This window comes from Oncorhynchus tshawytscha, linkage group LG08 (assembly GCF_018296145.1).
Source record: "Oncorhynchus tshawytscha isolate Ot180627B linkage group LG08, Otsh_v2.0, whole genome shotgun sequence".
Classification (NCBI taxonomy): Eukaryota; Metazoa; Chordata; class Actinopteri; order Salmoniformes; family Salmonidae; genus Oncorhynchus; species Oncorhynchus tshawytscha.
In genome coordinates, this window is record NC_056436.1 from 74827971 (window position 1) to 74852091 (window position 24121).

At 46.6% G+C, this 24121-nt stretch overlaps 1 protein-coding gene across 1 annotated transcript in view; it reads left to right on the top strand.

Annotated features, from left to right (window-relative positions):
- The window catches only part of LOC112257066 (glutamate receptor 1-like), a 212099-nt gene that overhangs the window by 134051 nt on the left and 53927 nt on the right, over positions 1–24121 (top strand). The window lies entirely within an intron of this gene.

Here is a 24121-nt window from a genome sequence, read left to right on the forward strand (position 1 = left end):
TTATGTTTGGTTTAGAATAAGGCTAAGGGTTATGTTTGGTTTAGAACAAGGTTAAGGGTTATGTTTGGTTTAGAATAAGGCTACGGGTTATGTTTGGTTTAGAATAAGGCTAAGGGTTATGTTTGGTTTAGAATAAGGCTAAGGGTTATGTTTGGTTTAGAATAAGGCTAAGGGTTATGTTTGGTTTAGAATAAGGCTAAGGGTTATGTTTGGTTTAGAATAAGGCTAAGGGTTATGTTTGGTTTAGAATAAGGCTAAGGGTTATGTTTGGTTTAGAATAAGGCTAAGGGTTATGTTTGGTCTAGAATAAGGCTAAGGGCTAAGTTTAGGGTTAGGATAAAGGTTAAGGTTAGGGTTAGGGCTAGTAGATAGTTCGTTGAAATGTCCCTGATAGTCTGTAGAACCCTCAAACTAACTCTGGACCTGGAAGCCAGTTCCACTGCATGTTTCCATTGTTCCCCTCTAATTAGGGACTGATTTAGACCTGGGACACCAGGTGGGTGATTCCCCTCTAAAACCAGGGACTGATTTAGACCTGGGACACCAGGTGGGTGATTCCCCTCTAATCAGGGACTGATTTAGACCTGGGACACCAGGTGGGTGATTCCCCTCTAAAACCAGGGACTGATTTAGGGTGATTCCCCTCTAAAACCAGGGACTGATTTAGACCTGGGACACCAGGTGGGTGATTCCCCTCTAATCAGGGACTGATTTAGACCTGGGACACCAGGTGGGTGATTCCCCTCTAAAACCAGGGACTGATTTAGACCTGGGACACCAGGTGGGTGATTCCCCTCTAAAACCAGGGACTGATTTAGACCTGGGACACCAGGTGGGTGATTCCCCTCTAATCAGCGACTGATTTAGACCTGGGACACCAGGTGGGTGATTCCCCTCTAATCAGGGACTGATTTAGACCTGGGACACCAGGTGGGTGATTCCCCTCTAATCAGGGACTGATTTAGACCTGGGACACCAGGTGGGTGATTCCCCTCTAATCAGGGACTGATTTAGACCTGGGACACCAGGTGGGTGATTCCCCTCTAATCAGGGGCTGATTTAGACCTGGGACACCAGGTGGGTGATTCCCCTCTAATCAGGCACTGATTTAGACCTGGGACACCAGGTGGGTGATTCCCCTCTAACCAGGGGCTGATTTAGACCTGGGACACCAGGTGGGTGATTCCCCTCTAATCAGGGACTGATTTAGACCTGGGACACCAGGTGGGTGATTCCCCTCTAATCAGGGACTGATTTAGACCTGGGACACCAGGTTGGTGATTCCCCTCTAATTAGGGACTGATTTAGACCTGGGACACCAGGTGGGTGATTCCCCTCTAATCAGGGACTGATTTAGACCTGGGACACCAGGTGGGTGATTCCCCTCTAACCAGGGGTTGATTTAGACCTGGGACACCAGGTGGGTGATTCCCCTCTAATCAGGGACTGATTTAGACCTGGGACACCAGGTGGGTGATTCCCCTCTAAAACCAGGGACTAATTTAGACCTGGGACACCAGGTGGGTGATTCCCCTCTAAAACCAGGGCCTGATTTAGACCTGGGACACCAGGTGGGTGATTCCCCTCTAAAACCAGGGACTGATTTAGACCTGGGACACCAGGTGGGTGATTCCCCTCTAAAACCAGGGACTGATCTAGACCTGGGACACCAGGTGTGTTCAATTAACTATCAGGTAGAACAAAGAACATGCAGGCTCCAGACCTCGTAGGGTGGGAGTTGAGTACCCCTGCTGTAGAGCATCTACAGATGGACTATCCAAATGAAGTGAGCTAAATCTGGTGTAGATTGGATATATTATATGATGGTATGATATACTTTATTGTCCCCAATGGGAAATTTGACTTGGACAGAGTGCTGCTGCTTCCACATAAATACAGAGACTCAATTGACACAACACCCCATCATTCAGCCCCCCTCCCCACCCACACAAAAGGTAATTAGTTCATGCCAGGCCAGGCTGTGACTTAGTGGCAGTTACACATGATGTAACCAGACTCCCAGGCACAGATTGGCTACCTGGTAATTCTGGCAAATGCCAGATGGGCTGGATACATTTTTTGTTGTTGAGTGGCTGATAGAAAATGACACCCACAAAATGTTTTACTTCATTTCAGAATAAAACATGAAAAAGGTGACATGGTTGGTGATCCATGGGCCTGTTAAATGTTCTGTTATACTAAGCTGATCAGTGGGCAACAGCCCGCCCCCCTACCAAGATGTCAGGGCTAAATTCTTGTCCCAATCTGTATGTATGTCTATCAGTCTGTCTGTACCTCTGTATGTCAGTCCCTCTGCCTGTCAGTCTGTCCCTCTGTCTGTTTATCAGTCTGCCTGTCCCTCTGTCTCTCTGTATAACTGTCTGTCTGTCTGCCTGTCTGTCTGTCTCTGTCTGTCTGTCAGTCCCTCTGCCTGTCAGTCTGTCCCTCTGTCTGTTTATCAGTCTGCCTGTCCCTCTGTATAACTGTCTGTCTGTCTGCCTGTCTGTCTGTCCCTCTGTCTTTCTCTCTGTCTCTGTCTGTCTGTCAGTCCCTCTGCCTGTCAGGCTGTCCCTCTGTCTGTTTATCAGTCTGCCTGTCCCTCTGTCTCTCTGTATAACTGTCTGTCCGTCTGTCCGTCTGTCTGTCTGTCAGATAAAACAGGACTAAAGAAGTTCTCTACTTTCATGATCATGGTCATCACAGAACACTGTACACGATGTCAGCTGTCATTGAAAACTTAACAACAGTCGCAGACAGCAGACAGTAGTAGACGCTTCCGTAGTCCTACTCTTTCAGTTACACTGCTTGTGTGTCACAAGCCTACAGTGGGATAGAAGTGCCATAGCAAAAACTATGACCTCATTGAAGGTATTTTAAAGTATCTCTCTTTTTAATATAGCCAGGTCCCAGATCTGTATGTAACCTTTATTAACTAGTCAAGTCAGTTAAGAACAAAAAAAAAAATTTCAAACCCGGACGACGCTATGCGCCGTCCTAAGGGACCAATCACAGCCGGATGTGATGCATCCTGGATTCGAACCAGGTACTGCAGTGACGCTACTTGCACTGAGATGCAGTGTCTTAGACCACCGCCCCACTCAGGAGACCCCACATGGTGTCAATCCAACCATCACAAAGAAAACACAAGGAAAACACTTTCACCAACTAAACTCTGTCCACTCTGAAGTGAACTGTGCTGAAGGGTGGCTGGGTCGATAGTGTGTATTAAGTAATGTCACTAGCTCTGTCTGGCTCCCCCCGGAGTGAGAGCATTGATCAACAGTGCCACCGTCGGTCCCCCTCTCTAAAGGTCACCAATTAAGAATCTCAATAAAGTGTCTGAAATTAGAGACACAGAAAGGTTGACTCTCTCTCAGGGACACCAGAGGAGGAGGAGGAGGAGGAGGGAGCAGGAGGGAGGAGGGGAGAGGAGGAGGAGGGGAGGAGGGGGAGAGGAGGAGGAGGGGAGGGGGAGGAGGAGGGGAGGAGGGAGGGAGGAGGAGGGGAGAGAGGAGGGGATAGGAGGGGGGAGGAGGAGGAGGAGGGGAGGGGAGGAGGGGGAGGAGGAGGGGAGGGAGGAGGGAGGAGGGGGGAGAGGAGGAGGGGGAGAGGAGGAGGAGGGGAGGGGGAGGAGGAGGAGGGGAGGGGGAGAGGAGGAGGAGGAGGGGAGGGAGGAGGAGGAGGGGAGAGGAGGAGGAGGGGAGAGGAGGAGGAGAGAAGGAGAGGAGGACAGAAATGGGAGAGTGAGGGGAGAAGAGGGGAGAGGAATAGCATCATCACCAGTGTCTTCCAAGGCACTGACTGACTCACTGGACCAATGGAGAGAGATTGTGATTCCAAGAGCCTTGCAGTATGGGGACCAGATTCGATAAATCAAAGGCCTTCCTCTGTCCCTGCTGTTTCTGCTATTACCCTTCAGCTGGTGGCATTTACAGCATGCTGCTAAGATAGCATAGCAAACACACACACAGACGTGCAGAATGTGCTCTCACAGCATAACAGAACACACCACTCCAGTAAATGTGGATCTGCCAGTCTGTCCAATGAAGGAGAATGTCATCTCTCTCTCAATTCAATTTCAATTTAAGGGGCTTTATTGGCATAGGAAACATATGTTTACATTACCAAAGCAAGTGTAAACATACACTCTCTCCCTCCCTCTCGCTCCCCTCTGGGGTTGACAGCAGCCGTGCAGTACATGAAAGGATACAATCTACTGTACTCATCGTTCCCAGATGAGCTGGCCCCATTACTTCATGTGTGGACATCTGGACTCCACAGAGGGCTTCCTTCACCTAACTCAACTGTTATGTGTCCATAGCTCCATACAAGGGCAGTCTTCTGAAGAGCCACAGTCAGTCTTTGCTGGGCTGGTTTTTAAAATGCTTAAACTTTGTTTTTGACCAGTTTTGTCTATTTTTATGTGGTCACTCAAGAGAACAGAATGTTTGTTTTACATCTGTGAGGAGAGACAGTGATTCTTTAATCTGCCTGTACTGTCTTCCATTTAATCAGACAACGGGTTTACAAAGACCTTAACGATGTTCAGCTGGTATTAATCAGCGCTGTGGCGTTTCATTTCCACACGTTGCTGTCTGAAGAGAGACATGGGCCGCATCCCAAATGGCACCCTATTCCCTATATAGTGCATTCCTTTAAACAGGGCCTATAGTAGTGCACTATATAGGGAATAGGGTGCTCTATGGAATGCATCCAGAGACAGCCGTAAATTCCCCTCCCTTTGTCTGTTCCTTAATGCATTCTGATTGGCTGGCTCTTAAGGTATGTCTGCCTAGAGCTCTGTAGAGACAGGGCTGTGGGTGTGGGTTTGGGTTTGTGCGTACAAATGTGTACGTGTGCGTGCCTGCGTGCGTGGATGTGTGTGCATGGGTGTGTGATCCTGTGTGTTTGTGTGCCTACCTGTGTGTTTGTGTGCCTACCTGTTTGTGACTACCTGTGTGTTTGTGTGCCTACCTGTTTGTTTGTGTGCCTACCTGTTTGTTTGTGTGACTACCTGTTTATTTGTGTGCCTACCTGTTTGTGACTACCTGTGTGTTTGTGTGCCAGCCTGTGTGTTTGTTTGTGTGCCTACTTGTGTGTTTGTGTGCCTACCTGTGTGTTTGTTTGTGTGCCTACTTGTGTGTGCCTACCTGTGTGTTTGGTTGTGTGCCTACATGTGTGTGCTTACCTGTGTGTTTGTTTGTGTGCCTACCTGTGTGTGCCTACCTGTGTGTTTGTTTGTGTGCCTACCTGTGTGTGCCTACTTGTGTGTTTGTGTGCCTACCTGTGTGTTTGTTTGTGTGCCTACTTCTGTGTGCCTACCTGTGTGTTTGTTTGTGTGCCTACCTGTGTGTTTGTTTGTGTGCCTACTTGTGTGTTTGTTTGTGTGCCTACTTGTGTGTGCCTACCTGTGTGTTTGTTTGTGTGCCTACCTGTGTGTGCCTACCTGTGTGTTTGTTTGTGTGCCTACCTGTGTGTTTGTTTGTGTGCCTACTTGTGTGTTTGTTTGTGTGCCTACCTGTGTGTGCTTACCTGTGTGTTTGTTTGTGTGCCTACCTGTGTGTGCCTACCTGTGTGTTTGTTTGTGTGCCTACCTGTGTGTGCTTACCTGTGTGTTTGTTTGTGTGCCTACCTGTGTGTGATCTCTCTCTGCTATTTATTCTCTATTAATCCTTTGTTTACTGTGCTCTTTGTAAATGTCACCCCTGTCACTCAGAGCTCCTAAATCTCCCATCCATGACTATCCCCTCTCTGCTCTCCCCTCCTCTCTGCTCTCCCCTCTGCCCTCTCTGCTCTCCCCTCTCCTCTCCTCCCCTCCCCTCTGCCCTCTCTGCTCTCCCCTCCTCTCTGCTCTCCCCTCTCCTCCCCTCTGCCCTCTCTGCTCTCCTCTGCTCTCCCCTCCTCTCTGCTCTCCTCTCCTCTCCTCCCCTCTGCCCTCTCTGCTCTCCTCTGCTCTCCCCTCCTCTCTGCTCTCCCCTCTCCTCTCCTCCCCTCTGCCCTCTGCTCTCCTCTGCTCTCCCCTCCTGCTCTCCCCTCTCCTCCCTCCCCTCTGCCCTCTCTGCTCTCCCCTCCTCTCTGCTCTCCCCTCTCCTCTCCTCCCCTCTGTCTTCTCCTCCACTCTGCCCTCTCTGCTCTCCTCTGCTCTCCCCTCCTCTCTGCTCTCCTCTGCTCTCCCCTCCTCTCTGCTCTCCCCTCTGTCCTCTCCTCCCCTCTGTCCTCTCCTCCCCTCTGCCCTCTCTGCTCTCCTCTGCTCTCCCCTCCTCTCTGCTCTCACCTCTCCTCCCCTCCCCTCTGTCCTCTCCTCCCATCTCCTCTCCTCCCCTCACTCCTACCTCTCTCCTCTCCTCTATCCTCCCCGCTCTGTGTATCTCTGTAGACAGGTGGCTAGAGGAGCAGGGATCTGCCCCCTAAAATCCCTTCCCTAATATCCTCCACCTGTTCCTCTCTCCTCCATCTTCCCTCATATCCTCCACCTCCTCCATCTTCCCTCATATCCTCCACATGTTCCTCTCTCCCCACCTTCTACGTCCTCTTCTCTCTCTCCCCATTCTCCCTCCCTTTCATAGTTCTCTCATTCTCTGTCCTATTCTCCTCTCCTCATCCCTCCTTTTTAGATCTCTCCCTCCCTCTCTTTCTCTGTCGCTCTGTATTTAGTGTTGAACTGATCTGGCAGACACTGCATGCAGGCGGGCGTGTATGTGCGTGCGTGCATACGTGAGTGTGTGTGTGAGTGATTATGTGTGTGATTGTGTGTGTGTGAGTGAGTGCGTGTTTGTGTGTGAGTGAGTGCGTGTTTGTGTGTGTGTGTGTGTGTGTGTGAGTGAGTGCTTGTTTGTGTGTGTGAGTGAGAGCGTGTTTGTGTGTGTGTGAGTGAGTGAGTGAGTACGTATGTTGATGTGTGTGTGCCTGCATATATCCATGTCATCTCATGCCTGCTGAGCAGACGATATCCATTTCTCTTTCTTCAGTCATTATTTCACAAGCCTCATTCCTTTCATGCTGACAGCACAAAACACACACACACACTAACCACACAAGACCAAGGTGTGATTCTCTAACAAACAAAAGTCAACCAAAGCCAACTGTGTTTCCTCATTTTTAGTGTGAGAACAACAGAAACTCTGCGCGTGTGTTTGTGTTTCCCTCAGGTAGGCACACACAGAGGACTTGTCTCCTCTTCTCTCCTGCTCGGTCGGCCGGTGTTACCGCTGCACTGCTAGCCTGAAATAAATCAACACTGTCACTTACAATGCTACCTGCCACACACACAGAGCGTTCGCTACCCGTCACAATAACAATTTCTCAGTCCACTGGTCAAAATCATTCCATAATGAATAATGGATCCAGTCTAATAAAGCATCCCGTGTGTGTGTGTGTGTGTGTGTGTGTGTGTGTGTGTGTGTGTGTGTGTGTGTGTGTGTGTGTGTGTGTGTGTGTGTGTGTGTGTGTGTGTGTGTGTGTGTGTGTGTGTGTGTGTGTGTGTGTGTGTGAGAAGAGAATGTGTATACTGTATATGAAAGCAAGCACAATCTTCCTCTAATGCCATGCCTCCTGAACAGAGGATATCTGTTTCTCTCTCTCTCATCTGAATGTCTCTCATAGGGATCTGTCTCTTCCTATACATGGTCCTCCCATCTGAATGTCCCTCATAGGGATCTGTCTCTTCCTATACATGGTCCTCCCATCTGAATGTCTCTCATAGGGATCTGTCTCTTCCTATACATGGTCCTCCCATCTGAATGTCCCTCATAGGGATCTGTCTCTTCCTATACATGGTCCTCCCATCTGAATGTCTCTCATAGGGATCTGTCTCTTCCTATACATGGTCCTCTCATCTGTTAGATCTCAATGATTGGTGGTTTGTGTAGGTTTGTTTGTTTAAGCGCTCTCTGTAGGTTCTGATGTGTATTCCTGACAGTTGTTTAAAAGGAATTTGAATTGAGCCCATTTTGTAGTACTTTGATTTGAAATGAACATTCTCTACTGTTTAAGTCATCTCCACTACAGTTATCAACCAGAACAATGGAAATATCAACACATTATACTGTTGAAGTCATCTCCACTACAGTTATCAACCAGAACAATGGAAATATCAACACATTATACTGTTGAAGTCATCTCCACTACAGTTATCAACCAGAACAATGGAAATATCAACACATTATACTGTTGAAGTCATCTCCACTACAGTTATCAACCAGAACAATGGAAACATCAACACATTATACACTCATACGTCCATGGCAATCATGTGACATAGCAGGTGCCGTGTCTTTACTATCATTAAATTGAAGACATAGTTTTATCAAAGATTCCCTGTAATTAGTATAACGCGATCAAAGTAATTCATTGTGTAACTGTAATTAACTAGGAAGTAGGGGCACCAAGGAAAGTATTCAGATTACATAGTTATAATTTCCCAATATAACCTTTCAGATATTTTCATATCTGATCAATAGTCTTCCGATTAATGATTTATTTATTTTACCTCACGTTAGTCTCATTCCAAACGTCGTAAATTGTTGGTTATCTGCACGAACCCAGTCTTCACTATGAGTCATCCATACATCAATTGTCTTAAATCATGTATTTATTACTAACTAAGTAATTCACAGAAATGCATAAACAAACAGTAAATATGGTTACATGAAATGATAGAATGTGCCCTAGTGGGCTGAACCGGCATCGCGGCTTGTTTGACAAAAGGAGAGTGGGGGGTCGACTGAGAAGTCACTACAGAGTTAATAATTATAACAATTGAAATGCTAATCCTTACACATGAACGCTCACTCAGTCGGGAACAATTGCAATCAATATATATATTTACGCTCAGTGTGTCGTCTTGGTCGCTGGTGAAAAGTTCATTTCTTTTGCAGAATTGTCCGTCTCCCTCTCTCTCTTGGTTGTGGTTAGAGAGAATTGTTCAGAGTGACATTCATTATAGAATGGGTGTTTCGGCGGTTGTCGTTCTTCGCGTTCAATGATGTCGAATTCCTAGCTGCAGACTAGTAATTAGTATCAAAGACTTGTTCTTATTCTGTCGGTATCGATAGTCTAAGAGTTTTAACCACGTGGTATGGTGAAAAGATTCAGCAATGGTCTGCAACCTTTAGTCCCCCTCCTACTGGAGAAAAACATGGTCTGCTGATAATTTCTCAAGTGGGGTTTTATTCAGAGTGGCAGAAGAGGGCTGTCTCAGGATGTCTGGCCCTAACTGGGCTCAGGGGCGGTACTGTGATTTAGTTCAAATCAAAAGGGAATTGTATTTTTCTTCATTAAACAGTCCAAAATCATATTACACCATTATACAAACAGTATCATCCTCACTCATTCATCTTATACAACAATTAGATGTAAACCTCATATCTGAGGCTATCATATAAACAGCGTTATGGTAATGTGGCCACACCGTCTCTCTTGAGCTTTCCAAGTTGTGACAAACGCACCAGTTCGTAGCTGGATTCTTCACCGATCTTTTACACTTTCCCTGGAACATGAAATTTGTTCGCACCTCATGTTCTGTGAGGTGGAAGGATTTTCTTTGTCTCCATAAAACTACTCTCTATAACTGTGTGTCCATGAGGCAGGGTCTTCCTTAGGAATTTACGACCTCACTCTGCCCACAGCAGTCTGGTTGTAGAAGCAGAGAGCGGGGGATGGTGCTCAATGTACTCAAAGAGGGCACCATCATGACACAGGATTGTATCTTGTATTTTAAGCCTTATCCAGAGATGTGAATTGCACCAACAATGAATATTGTTGACACAGGTCTGTGAGACATGGGTTTAGACTAGACACATGACAAGTAGGAAGTATTCGGAGGGTACGGGGCAACAGAGGACGAACAGCAGAGGGTCTAATGACTCTGGAGCAGGGGGAAAAGGTCTCGGCCGTGGGGCTATAGCGGCGTTCCAGCGCACCCGGCTAAAGATCCTTGGGTACCGGTCGGTGTTGCGAAAGAGAAGTGGCCCGGGCCTTACTGAACCCCTCCAGGAGGTCCTGGTACTCCGCGGAAATGGCGGAGAGGTTCGGGACAATTTCCAAGCCCCCAGGAAGACATCCCGGGGCAGTCAGAGCTGATTTCAGGCAATTAGTGTGGCAAAACAAGCTTCAGCCCATGATGGCACCAGTAGACCAGTCAATCAAGCGATTGTGTCGCTGTAGCCAAGAGAATCCCAATACCAAAGGTACCTCCTGAGACTCAATTAGCAGGAATTGGATCATCTCACTGTGGATCATCTCACTATGATGGGTGTGGTATGGTGGGTGACCCGGCCTATAGAGCGCCCGTCCAGCATTCTAACAGTTATGGGAATGGAGAGGGGTTGAGTGGGGATGCCCAGCTCGGACGCCAGGGTAACATCCATAAGACTCATATCTGCCCTCAAGTCGATGAGTATCTGGAGAGACTTGGACTGGTTGCCCCACAGCAGGGTGGCATGGAGAGGGGGGTGAGTAGGGGGAGTCTCTTGAAGGGACAGGTAGACACACCGGCATTACCGCAATACAGACAACTCTGGGTTTTAAGTCTGCATACGCGTTCGGGTGGAGACAGCCTAGCCCTGCCGAGCTGCATCAGCTTGCGAAGAGGCATATCGTCAGTCTTTGGAGGCTCGTGGAGGAACTCGGGTAAGCCCAGATGCTCTCGGGGACTTCCGGAGTTCATCAGATGCAAGGTGGGATCCTTGAGTGAGCGATTGGGACCGTAATTGGCTACGTTCCTGTTGCCGTCCATTGATCCGGATGGTTAAAGGGATGAGTGAGTCGAGATCCGTCGGTATTTCCCGGGCAGCAAGCTCATCCTTTACTTCCTCTGATAATCTGTGCAGGAACGTGTCGAACAGCGCTTCCGGGTTCCAGGCACGCTCCGCTACTAGCGTGCGGAAATCCACCGCATAGTCTGCCAAACTGAGGGAGTCCTGCCGAAGCTGGAGTAACTTCCAGGCAGCCTCTCTTCCGGGAAATTGTAGCCTCAAACTTTTCTCACCTCCATCACGAATACATCCAGACTGAGGCAGACAGTGGATTGTTGCTCCCTCACCGCTGTGGCCCAGGCAAGTGCCCTCCCGGACGTCAGCGTAATATTGTACGCTATCTTCAAGCTGTCCGAGGGGAACGAAGAAGACTGCAGCTCGAAAACGAGGGAGCACTGGGAGAGAAAGGCCCGGCAGGTTTTGGAATCGCCATCGTAGCACTCCGGTAAGTGGCGTTCCTGGGAAACCAGGGTGACGGTGCTGCTACCAGCCTGGTTACTTGGGGGCTGGGAGGTTACTGTCATGGTAGGTTGCCTGGTAGGCAGCCCACGGAATTTCCCCCGCAATGCGTCCAATGCTAGGTCGTGACGTTCGCCACTTCCTGGAACCCTTCCATCAGACTGCGAAGCAACTCCTTGTGTTACTAATGATCGTTCCTGGGAGGAGATGGTGTTGCGGAGCTGGTCTAAGTCTACTGGGTCAGTCATGGCCAGTTTGTACTATCACGTTTCAGGTAAGACCCAAATGCAGACTGTTGAAGTAACAATGTTTATTACAGCAACAGGGGCAGGCAAACCACAAGACAAGGCAGGCAGAGGTTGATAATCCAGAGTACTGGCAAAGGCACAGGATGGCAGGCAGGCTCAGAGTCAGGGGCAGGCAGTGTGGTCAGGCAGGCGGGCTCAGAGTCAGGACAGGCAAAGGTCAAAACCAGGAGAGCGAGAAAAAGAGAGACTGGGGAAAAGCAGGAGCTGAGAAAAAACACTGGTTGACTTGACTAACAAGACGACCTGGCAACAGACAAACAGAGAACACAGGTATAAGTACCCAGGGGATAATGTGGAAGATGATTAACACCTGGAGGAGGGTAGAGACAAGCACAAGTACAGGTGAAACAGATCACGGCGTGACAATGAAGGCAATTGTCTGAGGATGGTGCTGGACCAGCTTTAACCTCTTAAATGTAATCTAAAATGTAATCTACGTAATCCCAAAAGTAATTATTTATCATGAGAGGGACATAAACAAAAACTAATAATGCTGCATATTCCAAGAAAGGTTCAAATCTCACCTTTCTGGTCATTTGTTTGTAAATACATTGCTGAGGTATAGTCACTTTTGAGGACACAAGCTCAAATACACAGTACAAATATGATAAAATTAAATATTTTTTATGATGCATTTCCTATTCAGCTAAACTATAAATAAGACTTCAAATGACAAATGAGGAGACAGTCAGTATTATAGCAGTGCTTTAGAGAGGAGACAGCCAGTATTATAGCAGTGCTTTAGAGAAGACACAGTCAAATCAAATCAAATTTTATTTGTCACATACACATGGTTAGCAGATGTTAATGCGAGTGTAGCGAAATGCTTGTGCTTCTAGTTCCGACAATGCAGTAATAACGAACAAGTAATCTAACTAACAATTCAAAAAAAAACTACTGTCTTATACACAGTGTAAGGGGATAAAGAATATGTACATAAGGAAATATGAATGAGTGATGGTACAGAGCAGCATAGGCAAGATACAGTAGATGATATCGAGTACAGTATATACATATGAGATGAGTATGTAAACCAAGTGGCATAGTTAAAGTGGCTAGTGATACATGTATTACATAAGGATGCAGTCGATGATATAGAGTACAGTATCTACATATGCATATGAGATGAATAATGTAGGGTAAGTAACATTATATAAGGTAGCATTGTTTAAAGTGGCTAGTGATATATTTACATCATTTCCCATCAATTCCCATTATTAAAGTGGCTGGAGTAGAGTCAGTGTCATTGACAGTGTGTTGGCAGTAGCCACTCAATGTTAGTGGTGGCTGTTTAACAGTCTGATGGCCTTGAGATAGAAGCTGTTTTTCAGTCTCTCGGTCCCAGCTTTGATGCACCTGTACTGACCTCGCCTTCTGGATGACAGCGGGGTGAACAGGCAGTGGCTCGGGTGGTTGATGTCCTTGATGATCTTTATGGCCTTCCTGTAGCATCGGGTGGTGTAGGTGTCCTGGAGGGCAGGTAGTTTGCCCCCGGTGATGCGTTGTGCAGACCTCACTACCCTCTGGAGAGCCTTACGGTTGAGGGCGGTGCAGTTGCCATACCAGGCGGTGATACAGCCCGCCAGGATGCTCTCGATTGTGCATCTGTAGAAGTTTGTGAGTGCTTTTGGTGACAAGCCGAATTTCTTCAGCCTCCTGAGGTTGAAGAGGCGCTGCTGCGCCTTCCTCACGATGCTGTCTGTGTGAGTGGACCAATTCAGTTTGTCTGTGATGTGTATGCCGAGGAACTTAAAACTTGCTACCCTCTCCACTACTGTTCCATCGATGTGGATGGGGGTGTTCCCTCTGCTGTTTCCTGAAGTCCACAATCATCTCCTTAGTTTTGTTGACGTTGAGTGTGAGGTTATTTTCCTGACACCACACTCCGAGGGCCCTCACCTCCTCCCTGTAGGCCGTCTCGTCGTTGTTGGTAATCAAGCCTACCACTGTTGTGTCGTCCGCAAACTTGATGATTGAGTTGGAGGCGTGCGTGGCCACGCAGTCGTGGGTGAACAGGGAGTACAGGAGAGGGCTCAGAACGCACCCTTGTGGGGCCCCAGTGTTGAGGATCAGCGGGGAGGAGATGTTGTTGCCTACCCTCACCACCTGGGGCGGCCCGTCAGGAAGTCAGAACCCAGTTGCACAGGGCGGGGTCGAGACCCAGGGTCTCGAGCTTGATGACGAGCTTGGAGGGTACTATGGTGTTGAATGCCGAGCTGTAGTCGATGAACAGCATTCTCACATAGGTATTCCTCTTGTCCAGATGGGTTAGGGCAGTGTGCAGTGTGGTTGAGATTGCATCGTCTGTGGACCTATTTGGGCGGTAAGCAAATTGGAGTGGGTCTAGGGTGTCAGGTAGGGTGGAGGTGATATGGTCCTTGACTAGTCTCTCAAAGCACTTCATGATGACGGATGTGAGTGCTACGGGGCGGTAGTCGTTTAGCTCAGTTACCTTAGCTTTCTTGGGAACAGGAACAATGGTGGCCCTCTTGAAGCATGTGGGGAACAGCAGACTGGTATAGGGATTGATTGAATATGTCCGTAAACACACCGGCCAGCTGGTCTGCGCATGCTCTGAGGGCGCGGCTGGGGATGCCGTCTGGGCCTGCAGCCTTGCGAGGGTTAACACGTTTAAATGTCTTACTCACTTCGGCTGCAGTGAAGGAGAGACCGCATGTTTTCGTTGCAGGCCGTGTCAGTGGCACTGTATTGTCCTCAAAGCGGGCAAAAAGTTATTTAGTCTGCCTGGGAGCAAGACATCCTGGTCCGTGACTGGGCTGGGTTTCTTCCTGTAGTCCGTGATTGACTATAGACCCTGCCACATGCCTCTTGTGTCTGAGCCGTTGAATTGAGATTCTACTTTGTCTCTGTACTGGCGCTTAGCTTGTTTGATAGCCTTGCGGAGGGAATAGCTGCACTGTTTGTATTCAGCCATGTTACCAGACACCTTGCCCTGATTAAAAGCAGTGGTTCGTGCCTTCAGTTTCACACGAATGCTGCCATCAATCCCAGGTTTCTGGTTAGGGAATGTTTTAATCGTTGCTATGGGAACGACATCTTCAACGCACGTTCTAATGAACTCGCACACCGAATCAGCGTATTCGTCAATGTTGTTGTCTGACGCAATACGAAACATCTCCCAGTCCACGTGATGGAAGCAGTCTGTGGAGAGTATGGAGTCAGCTTGGTCAGACCAGCGTTGGACAGACCTCAGCGTGGGAGCTTCTTGTTTTAGTTTCTGTCTGTAGGCAGGGATCAACAAAATGGAGTCGTGGTCAGCTTTTCCGAAAGGGGGGCGGGGCAGGGCCTTATATGCGTCGCGGAAGTTAGAGTAACAATGATCCAGGGTCTTTCCACCCCTGGTTGCGCAATCGATATGCTGATAAAATTTAGGGAGTCTTGTTTTCAGATTAGCCTTGTTAAAATCCCCAGCTACAATGAATGCAGCCTCCGGATAAATCGTTTCCAGTTTGCAGAGAGTTAAATAAAGTTCGTTCAGAGCCATCGATGTGTCTGCTTGGGGGATATATACGGCTGTGATTATAATCGAAGAGAATTCTCTTGGTAGATAATGCGGTCTACATTTGATTGTGAGGAATTCTAAATCAGGTGAACAGAAGGATTTGAGTTCCTGTATGTTTCTTTCATCACACCATGTCACGTTAGTCATAAGGCATACGCCCCCGCCCCTCTTCTTACCAGAAAGATGTTCGTTTCTGTCCGCGCGATGCGTGCAGAAACCCGCTGGCTGCACCGCTTCGGATTGCATCTCTCCAGTTAGCCATGTTTCCGTGAAGCAGAGAACGTTGCAGTCTCTGATGTCCCTCTGGATTATAGCAGTGCTTTAGAGAGGAGACAGCCAGTATTATAGCAGTGCTTTAGAGAAGAGACAGCCAGTATTATAGCAGTGCTTTAGAGAAGAGACAGTCAGTATTATAGCAGTGCTTTGGAGAAGAGACAGTCAGTATTATAGCAGTGCTTTAGAGAGGAGACAGTATTATAGAGCGTGGTTGATTTATAACCTGGTTCAGTTTACTTCAGGACATTGTCTCACATCAAAGCAACCCTTGATCACTCTAACACACATAAAAGCATACACACACTCACACACTGAGGCAGACACACGGACACGTATACAAGCACACGCACACACACACTCAGGCACACACACTACATCTTATTCACACACAGGAACACACGGAGGCAGACACACAGATATGTATGCAGGCATAAAGGCATGTATGCACACACACAGGTACATGCACACACACACTTAAATGGTCCTTGTGGAGGCTAGTTATGTTCTGTAAAATATAATCGTGACAGAGTCTGAATGTGTCTCTGATTAGATTTCCCATAGGGGTTCAGGCTCTCTGGGAAATCTAAGGTAGAGTTAACACCATGTACCATACAGGGGTTCAGGCTCTCTGGGAAATCTAAGGTAGAGTTAACACCATATACCAGACAGGGGTTCAGGCTCTCTGGGAAATCTAAGGTAGAGTTAACACCATGTACCAGACAGGGGTTCAGGCTCTCTGGGAAATCTAAGGTAGAGTTAACACCATGTACCAGACAGGGGTTCAGGCTCTCTGGGAAATCTAAGGTAGAGTTAACACCATGTACCAGACAGGGGTTCAGGCTCTCTGGGAAATCTAAGGTAGAGTTAACACCATGTACCAGAGAAGGGTTCAGGCTCTCTGGGAAATCTAAGGTAGAGTTAACACCATGTACCACATGGATGGATTTGTTAGCTGTTAGGTCATGCTTTAAGGGCTGTATAGTAAAGAGGTGTGTATTTCACAGGGACTGGTCAGTTAGAAACCCATATTCTGGTTGTTGAAATCATTAGTAGCTGGATGTTTAAATCAGAGTAAATAGGCTAGTAACGGGCTAAATCAGAGTAAATAGGCTAGTAACTCTCTAAATCAGAGAAGATAGGCTAGTAACTGGCTAAATCAAAGTAGATAGGCTAGTAACTGGTTAAATCAGAGTAAATAGGCTAGTAACTCTCTAAATCAGAGAAGATAGGCTAGTAACTCTCTAAATCAGAGTAAATAGAATAGTGTCGTGTCTTTGGCTATGCCGGATTAAGTGATATGACATGCTATTCTATAAAATTATTTATCCGTAATTAATATTACCTGATTGAGCTAATCATGTAAATGTAATTAACTAGAGAGTCGGGGCTCTACGAAATAATATTTATAGAGCTGTTATCTTCCGAATACACTCTTAAAGACCTAGTAATATTTTACATCAATATCAGTCGTCACCTTAATTCAGTCTCATCTGAAAGTTGTAAATTCTTGGTTACCTTCACAAACCCTGGCTAACAAGATGAATGAGCAATACAAAATTGGGTTTAATTAATTATTTACTAAATACCTAACTAATCACACAGAATTACACATACACATAATTAATCATAACTTGAATACAAATTACGTCATAAAGGAAAACGTCCCTAGCGGGCGGAACAGATATGACAGCTTGTTACACAAAAGAAAAGGGACTGGATTTGAGTGAAAGAGCGGGAAGACTGAGGGACAAAGGGAGAAGCTGTGCTATCGTAAATACAGTAATTTTATGCATTCTAAATGACCGCCCATTTGGAAAAGGAAAATGCAATAAATATTTACTCTGAGCAGTGCTTCGGTAGGTTGGTGGTAGATGGAAAACCGTTTTGCCCAACCTAGTCCTTTGAAGAATGTCTCTGCTGGTAAACTGGATACGTTGTAGTAATGTCGTTGTGTGGTAGACGGGGTACTCTGTTCCTTCCTAACCTGCGTTTGCAGCTGCTGTTGCTAACTCAACGGCTAGGAGGTATCACTTCTGTCGTGAATAAGAGTTCAAAGTTCATACCATTCGCAACCAAAGCTCACGCTGATGTTGGCTTCGTTCTGTAGTTATTATCTGAACCATTCTGACCGTCGTCCTCACATCCTCGGAACACATGGTTATATTGTCGTCAAGGCTTTAAAATCTTACATTTTAGAAGCTAAAATCACATTTCATCCCATCACAAATAATTTAATATTCAAACATTTCAATTGAACAACAATTCCATGTGAATCCGATAACTCTGATGTGTAGACTTTCCACTGTAGAGTTTATGTCATCCTATCATTGATGAGAATGTCTCAGATGACAACCGAACTGACATCATATTCATTAAGTACCACCGCATATGTTCAATTGGTCGGTTTACCAGAATATAGTTAATTTCCCCCCACCTTCTGATGTTCCCAGAATCTATATGTTAACCAATGGATTTTCAAATGTAACTGGCTAAATCAGAGTAAATAGGCTAGTAACTGGCTAAATCAGAGAAGATAAGGATATGATATGCTACTATAGTAGCTGGATGATCTGAAGGGCTGTGTCTGTGGATTTTACCGGTTAAGAGAGAAGAGAGCTACACTTCAGGGTTTGTTCCGCTGCCTCCCACAGAGAGAGCCTGATAGAGGACAGAGTGAGAAAGATAGAGAGACTGATAGAGAACCGAGAGAGAAAGAGAGAGAACGAGAGATAGGACAGAGTGAGAAAGAGAGAGAGACTGATAGAGGACAGAGAAAGAGAGAGAACCTGATGGAGGACAGAGAGAGAAAGAGAGAGAACGAGAGATAGGACAGAGAGAAAGAGAGAGAACCTGATGGAGGACAGAGAGAGACTGATAGAAGAGAGAGAGAAAGCGAGAGACTGATAGAAGAGAGAGAGAAAGAGAGAGAGACTGATAGAGTACAGAGAGAGTTGGGGCAGAGAGAGCTAGACAGAGAGAAGAGAGTGGGAGAGAGAGCTAGACAGAGAGAAGAGAGGGGCAGAGAGAGAGCTAGACAGAGAGAAGAGAGGGGCAGAGAGAGAGCTAGACAGAGAGAAGAGAGGGGCAGAGAGAGAGCTAGACAGAGAGAATAGAGGGGCAGAGAGGGAGGGAAGGAGGAGTGAGAAGACTTAAATCCTTCTTTCAGCTCAGATCGTCAGAACTGTTTGGAGAGCAGGGTGTGCTGCCATGGCAACGCAGAGAGACACGTGTCGCAGCTCACAGCATGTACCCGTATGCGTGCGTGAGTGTGTGTCACAGCACCCCTGTGTGTATGTGTGTGTATGCCCGCACATGTCTGCAGTGAACCACAGTGAACCACTAAGTCCACATCAGCCGATTTGATTCCCTCCTTGTATCACACTAGTACAAAGCATCGTATGCCATAACACTCTATGGTAGAGACCTTTAACAGAAGTGTTTACTGTTTTGAGTGCCCCAGACTGATGTTTCCCCACCCTGGTCCTCCTGTACCCCAACAGTACAGTTTTATTGTATCCCTGGACAAAAACCTGATTCAACTCATTGAGGACTTGACGATTAGTTGACAAGTTGAACCAGGTGTGTTTGTCCAGGGTTACGATACAGCTGTACTGTTGGGACACTGGAAGACCAGGGTTGGGAAACACTGCCCTAGGCTGTAAACATTATTAACATAATTCAATCATTCTCTACTGCATGAAAATACTGACCTTTTATAAGAGAGAGAGAGAGGTCCGACTGCATTATTAGAGGCGACGTGGCATTTCGAGAACACACACACCTATCTAATTTATTCAGATCCAAAAAACAGAAAAGCCGGCACGTCTTGTTCTTCTAATTTCTGATTGGTCTGGAATCAGAACATTATTCAGCCTGCTTTTGTCCCTCGTTTCCAGCAGTGTAAATCCTAATCCATTGTAATGTGGTCATTACAGACTCATTCTTTACACTCACTGATGCCATTAGTCATGCTAATTAGCATATGGAATAGAAGGGGGATTTTATGGGGAGTTTAGCAGTTCAGTTTGCTACACTAGATCGACTCAGAGCTGGGGAGATTAGAGGATGATTAGAGAATGGTAGAGGATGATTAGAAGATGGTTAGAGGATGATTAGAGGATGGTTAGAAGATCGTTAGAGGATGATTAGAGGATGGTTAGAGGATGGTTAGAGGATGGTTAGAGGATGATTAGAGGATGGTTAGAGGATGGTTAGAGGATGATTGGAGGATGGTTAGAGCATGGTTAGAGGATGGTTAGAGAGGGCTTTGGTTTTGTTTGGCTGCTGCGAGCACGCCTGGACCTGCTCCTTTTCTGCCACACAGACATGAACTCTAATGCACACAATCATCCCATACCTGTTCCATGTTAACATAACCATTTAATATAATGTTCAGCAGTAATCAATAGTTGTGAATAAATCATGAATCATTGTCTTAATGGGGTAGTGAAATGACAGCACTGCTCTAAACCCCTGGTACTGTAAGCAGCCTCCATAGTGTTTCACTGATGTTCACTGCAGCACTGTACTGTATGAGGTTCTCAAACGTTTTGGGACTGGGGACCACTTTTGTGATAGAACATTTTATCAGTGACCCATTTCTAATCAGAACACAACTCCAGTGCCATTTAAAAATAGCCTACAAGGAGTTTTAGTATGATTTCTGCAGTGCGTGGCTGGACGAACCAAGTCTTGGGCCCAGGGAATGAACGTTTAAAAGGCTCTCCTCTTGGCATCGGAGAGAAACACATTTCCTGCAATTCTACACATTTTGTTATGGGGCAAAGACATGTTTGTTGTTGATATCAGCTGATATCATGCAATTCTACACATTTTGCCTTAAATGACAGTGAAAAAAATGGGGGGAGGGGGGGTAGTATTGCATGAGGCAAACGGTGGTCACACTGGATACTGACTGGTTTTCTGATCCACACCCCTGCTTTAAAAAACATCTGTGATCAACAAATGCATGTCTCTATTCCCAGTCATGTGAAATCCATTGATTAGGTCCTAATTTATTTATTTCAATCGACTGATTTCCTTATATGAACTGTAACCCAGTAAAATTGTATGTTGCATTTCTATTTTTGTTCGGTGTATTTTCTGATTTGAGATCTTGCAGCAGACCCCATTCAGGACCTTGGACCCACTTTGAGAACCCCTGCTGTACAGTATGGGGTTTATATGTTGGTTACTATTGATTAGTACTAATTAGACTGTTCATAGATAAGAGTGAGAAAGAGATGATAGAGGGAGAGAGAAAAGAGATAGTGAGAAGGGTTAGGTAGAGAGAGACCGAGAGTGATGGAGAAAGAGAGGGAGAGATGGGAGGGTGTCAGGGGTAGGGAGAGAGAGAGACAGAGAGCTAGGAGGGCTCCCGAGTGGCGCAGTGGTCTAAGCCACTGCATCTCAGTGCTAGATGGGTCACTACAGACCCTGGTTCGATCCTGGGCTGTATCACAGCTGGCTGTGATCGGGAGTCCCATAGGGTGTCGCACAACTGGCCCAGCGTTGTCCGGGTTAAGGGAGGGTTTGGCGGGGGTAGGCCGTCATTGTAAATAAGAATTTGTTCTTAACTAACTTGCCAAATTAAATAAAGGTTAAAAATAAAAAGAGAGTGAGAGAAGAGAAGCAGGGGATGGGAGCATGTATGGAAGGAGGGATAGAGAGGAAGGGATATAGTATACCCAGATGGACAGACATACAGACATATCCTCCTCCACCTAAAGCCTGCTCAGGTTTAACACGGTGGTAGGTCTCCACATACACTCTTTCCCTCTCTTCTCTGTCACTCTTACCCCTCTCTTTCCCTCTCTTCTCTGTCACTCTTACCCCTCTCTTCTCCGTCACTCTTTGCCCCTCTTTTTCCCTCTCTTCTCTGTCACTCTTACCCCTCTCTTTCCCTCTCTTCTCTGTCACTCTTACCCCTCTCTTTCCCTCTCTTCTCTGTCACTCTTACCCCTCTCTTTCCCTCTCTTCTCTGTCACTCTTACCCCTCTCTTTCCCTCTCTTCTCTGTCACTCTTACCCCTCTCTTTCCCACTCTTCTCTTTCCCACTCTTCTCTTTCACTTGTACCCCTCTCTTTCCCTCTCTTCTCTTTCACTCTTACCCCTCTCTTTCCCTCTCTTCTCTTTCACTCTTACCCCTCTCTTTCCCTCTTCTCTTTCACTCTTACCCCTCTCTTTCCCTCTCTTCTCTTTCCCTCTCTTCTCTTTCTCTCTTTCCCTCTCTTCTCTGTCACTCTTACCCCTCTCTTTCCCTCTCTTCTCTTTCACTCTTACCCCTCTCTTTCCCTCTTCACTTTCACTCTTACCCCTCTCTTTCCCTCTCTTCTCTTTCCCTCTCTTCTCTTTCACTCGTACCCCTCTTTCCCTCTGCTCTTTCACTCTTACCCCTCTCTTTCCCTCTCTTCTCTTTCCCTCTCTTCTCTTTCACTCTTCCCCCTCTCTTTGCCTCTCTTCTCATTCCCTCTCTTCTCTTTCCCTCTCTTCTCTGTCACTCTTACCCCTCTCTTTCCCTCTCTTCTCTGTCACTCTTACCCCTCTCTTTCCCTCTCTTCTCTGTCACTCTTACCCCTCTCTTTCCCTCTCTTCTCTGTCACTCTTACCCACCTCTTTCCCTCTCTTTTCTTTACCTCTCTTCTCTGTCACTCTAACCCCTCTCTTTCCCTCTCTTCTCTTTCACTATCTTCTCTTTCCCTTTCTTTTCTTTCACTCTCTTCTCTTTCCCTCTCTTCTCTTTCCCTCTCTTCTCTTTCACTATCTTCTCTTTCCCTCTCTTCTCTTTCACTATCTTCTCTTTCCCTCTCTTCTCTTTCCCTCTCTTGTCTGTCACTCTTACCCATCTCTTTCCCCTCTCTTTTCTTTACCTCTCTTCTCTGTCACTCTTACCCCTCTCTTTCCCTCTCTTCTCTTTCACTCTTACCCCTCTCTTTCCCTCTTCTCTTTCACTCTTACCCCTCTCTTTTCCTCTCTTCTCTTTCTCTTTCTCTTTCACTCTTACCCCTCTCTTTCCCTCTCTTCTCTTTCACTTTACCCCTCTCTTTCCCTCTCTTCTTCTCTCTTCTCTTTCACTTCACCCCTCTCTTTCCCTCTCTTCTCTTTCATCCTTCTTCTCTTGTCTCTTCCCCCTCTCTTCTCTGTTCCCTCTCTTCCTTTCCCTCTCTTCTGTCTCTCTTCTCTGTCACTCTTTCCCTCTCTCTCTTTCCTCTTTCCCTCTCTTTCCCTCTCTTCTCTCACTCTTACCCCTCTCTTTCCCTCTCTTCTCTTTCCCTCTCTTCTCTGTCACTCTTACCCCTCTCTTTCCCTCTCTTCTCTTTCCCTCTCTTCTCTGTCACTCTAACCCCTCTCTTTCCCTCTCTTCTCTTTCAGTATCTTCTCTTTCCCTCTCTTTTCTTTCACTCTCTTCTCTTTCCCTCTCTTCTCTTTCACTACCTTCTCTTTCCCTCTCTTCTCTTTCACTATCTTCTCTTTCCCTTGCTTTTCTTTACCTATCTTCTCTTTCCCTCTCTTCTCTTTCCCTCTCTTCTCTTTCACTATCCTCTCTTTCCCTCTCTTCTCTTTCCCTCTCTTCTCTGTCACTCTTACCCCTCTCTTTCCCTCTCTTCTCTTTCACTCTTACCCCTCTCTTTCCCTCTTCTCTTTCCTCTTACTCTTCTCTTTCCCTCCCTTCTCTTTCCCTCTTACCCCTCTCTTTCCCTCTCTCTCTGTTCTTCCCCCTCTCTTTGCCTCTTCTCCATCCCTCTCTTCTCTTTCCCTCTCTCTTCTTTCACCCCTCTCTTTCCCTCTCTTCTCTGTCACTCTTACCCCTCTCTTTCCCTATCTTCTCTTTCCCTCTCTTCTCTTTCTCTCTTTCCCTCTCTTCTCTGTCACTCTTACCCCTCTCTTTCCCTCTCTTTTCTTTACCTATCTTCTCTGTCACTCTTACCCCTCTCTTTCCCTCTCTTCTCTTTCCCTCTCTTCTTTGTCACTCTAACCCCTCTCTTTCCCTCTCTTCTCTTTCAGTATCTTCTCTTTCCCTCTCTTCTCTTTCACTATCTTCTCTTTCCCTCTCTTCTATTTCCCTCTCTTCTCTTTCCCCCTCTTCTCTTTCCCTCTCTTCTCTTTCCCTCTCTTCTCTTTCCCTCTCTTCTCTGTCACTCTTACCCCTCTCTTTCCCTCTCTTCTCTGTCACTCTTACCCCTCTCTTTCCCTCTCATCTCTTTCCTTCTCTTCTCTGTCACTCTAACCCCTCTCTTTCCCTCTCTTCTCTTTCACTATCTTCTCTTTCCCTCTCTCTCTTTCACTATCTTCTCTTTCCCTCTCTTCTCTTTCCCTCTCTTCTCTTTCCCTCTCTTCTCTTTCACCCATACCCTCTTTCCGTCTCTTCTCTTTCCCTCTCTTCTCTTTCCCTCTCATCTCTTTCACCCATACCCTCTTTCCATCTCTTCTCAGGCCTTGTAACTTTTTCATCATCCTCCTATCTTCTCTCATCCAAAATAATTTCCCTCTTGCTTTCTTGTTCAATCTTCCTTTTAATGTTCTACTTCACTAACTACACGAAGAATAAACCCTGGAACCCTTTTTTGTTTTCTCTTTAGCTTATTGTTGATCACGTAAAAGCTCTCTATCTCTCTCTGTCCTGTACTCTCTCTGAGTCTGACGTGCCAGAGAAGAGAATGGTACGTTACAGAGATACAGTTAATCGTTAGTGCTCAGAGCTACAGCCCGTGTGGTACCCTGTTCCCTATATGGCCTATCACATGGCCCTGGTCAGACGCAGTGCACCATAAAGGCAACAGGGTTCCATTTGGGACACTTCC